The following is a 2,647-nucleotide window of genomic DNA, read 5'->3' as shown; positions in this document are numbered from 1 at the left end:
AAAAAAAAAAAAAAAAAAAAAAAAAAAAGGTTAGACCATCTCTGCAGGCCTAACCTTTCAATTCTTTCCTTTCTATGTTTCTTTCTTTTGCTTACTTTCTCCCTTCCCCTCCCCACACGTCCACCTCCCCATGACAACATCTTTCTGTGTATTTCTGGCTGTCCAGGAACTCACTTTGTAGACCAGGTTGGCCTCAAGCTCAGAGATCCTCCTGCCTGTACCTGCTCAGTGATGGGATTAAGGTATGCACCACTACACCCAGCCCCAACTTTCCTTTTCTTAACCCATATAAACCCCCTTTCCTTTGCCTCACAAGAGACTCACTTTCTCACATTGCCTCTGCCTCCCGAGTGCTGGGGTTAAAGGCATATGCCACCACTTCCAGCCAAATTTTTTTTTAATCTCAATCATTAAACTTAGTTGCAGAATATTTGATCACACTGTGAACCCTGAGAGTGTAATATCCTGGAAAAACCTATTTCTAGTGATGGTGTAGCTCAGCCCTTAGCACACATCTTTAATCCCAAACAATAAAGGTAAAGTTAGCTTGAAGAAGGAAGCACCTTCTAATTGAGTGGCCAAGTGCCAAATCACAGAATAGGATCTGCCCAGTTCTTATGAGAAAAGACAGGAAAGGGAAGCAACTTGAGGAAGCAGTGCAGAGAGAGGAAGGGGCAGTTTTTTACTGGGACAGTTGTAAACAGACAGGTTGGAGAGAGAACAAACTAGACATAGGTGAAGACAGATCAAGCCAAAGAATGAGAAGGAGCCAAAATACTAGAACAAAGTTGCCAAAGTTGGTTTGAACCCAAGCAGAATAAATCAGTAAGAAACGGAGAAGCCAATCTGACATCAGTAAGCTTGGAGTGGAGTTTGAGCCAGAAGAGCTGAGTTAACCAGACACCCTAAGCTCAGAAAGAACTAGGAAATGGTGAGCTTATTCAGCAGCAAGTGTTACAGGTAACACATTCTAGGCCTAGATAAGATTGTAGGGAGGCTAAAGATTCCAAGACTAAGCCTATGTTAGCAGACAGAGGCAGTATGCCTCAGAGACAACATTTACTTCAGGCAAATAAAAGCTATGTTACAAAATTCTCTCCCACTAAAATAGAAACGTTAGCACTTACCTCCAAAGCCATGATGCATCAAGATATCTTCTGTATTTGTCAATCAATATCTCTCTGTATAAGGTTCTCCCCAAGACTCTACTTCACAGATCTCTTCATGTCTTTAGTTAGCAACTTATAGTTTATCTTAATTTTTCCCCAATTTTTAGTTTGTTCATAAAAACCCTATTTTATGGTCTTCGTGGCTTACGGTAACTGCAGCAGCATAGTAGTATCTCAACAAATGTTCTTCAACAGGAAGGGGAGGATTTTAAAGCTTGTCTTTAGCTGGGCAGTNGTAGCACACACCTTTAATCCCAGCACTTGGGAGGCAGAGGCAGGTGGATTTCTGACTTCAAGGCCAGCCTGGTCTACAGATTTTAAAGCTTGCCTTTAGCTGGGCAGTGGTAGCACACACCTTTAATCCAAGCACTTGGGAGGCAGAGGCAGACAGATTTCTGAGTTGGAGGCCAGTTTGAGTTTGGTCTACAAAGTGAGTTCCAGGACAGCCAGGGCTATACAAAGAAGCCCTGTCTCAAAACAAACAAACAAACAAACAAAAACAACAACAAAAAAACCCAACAACAACAAAAAGGCTGCATATCCAGTTGCTGATTAATTCCATGCTACATGGGAAGGATACAAGAATGAGAGAGAGAGCTGGGCGGTGGTGGCACACGCCTTTAATCCCAGCACTTGGGAGGCAGAGGTAGGCAAATTTCTAAATTCGAGGCCAGCCTGGTCTACCGAGTGAGTTCCAGGACAGCCAGAGCTACACAGAGAAACCCTGTCTGGAAAAACCAAATAAATAAATAAATAAATAAATAAAATTTAAAATTTTTAAAAAAAAAATAAAAAGGAGTGAGAGAGAAATAGTTTTTTTTTGTTTTTTTTTTTTTTTTTTTTTTTTTTTTAAACAGGGTTTCCCTATATAGTCCTGGCTGTCCTGGAACTCACTCTGTAGACCAGGCTGGCCTCGAACTCACTCAGAAATCCGCCTGCCTCTGCCTCCCAAGTGCTGGGATTAAAGGCGTGCGCCACCACCGCCCGGCGAGAGAAATAGTTTTAAGTGAGTTCAGTTGACAAGGCTTTGTAAATGACTCCTAGAGGAGTTGTACCTTTCTTTCTGTAAAATATAAGAGAGCTTAAAGACTTTCTTAATTTGACAAGAGTAGGAAGTTCTGAACCTTGTGAACATCCTTGGTAACTAGGTCTGGGCTGTGGTCTGTAATATAGGAGAGGAAATAATGACTATAGGAGTCTGGTGAGGTCATCAGCCCCAGACAGTATTCTGGGTGTTCGCAGATGGGCATAGCAGATGTCCACATCCAGGCAGTTTCCTGGAATATCTAAGGAAAAGCATCCTAAATGCAAGGGAAACAGAAGTCAGGACCAGCGTGAGGTCTGTGCATGCTAGTACCAATTACCAAGTTATTTGGGAACAGAGAAGGGAGTCACAACCTTTTTTTAAAAAAATGAGATAGAGCCAGGCAGTGGTGGCGCACGCCTTTAATCCCAGCACTCGGGAGGCAGAGGCAGGC

Source organism: Mus caroli, chromosome 15 (genome assembly GCF_900094665.2).
Source record: "Mus caroli chromosome 15, CAROLI_EIJ_v1.1, whole genome shotgun sequence".
NCBI lineage: Eukaryota > Metazoa > Chordata > Mammalia > Rodentia > Muridae > Mus > Mus caroli.
Note: the sequence above shows the minus strand (reverse complement) of the source record.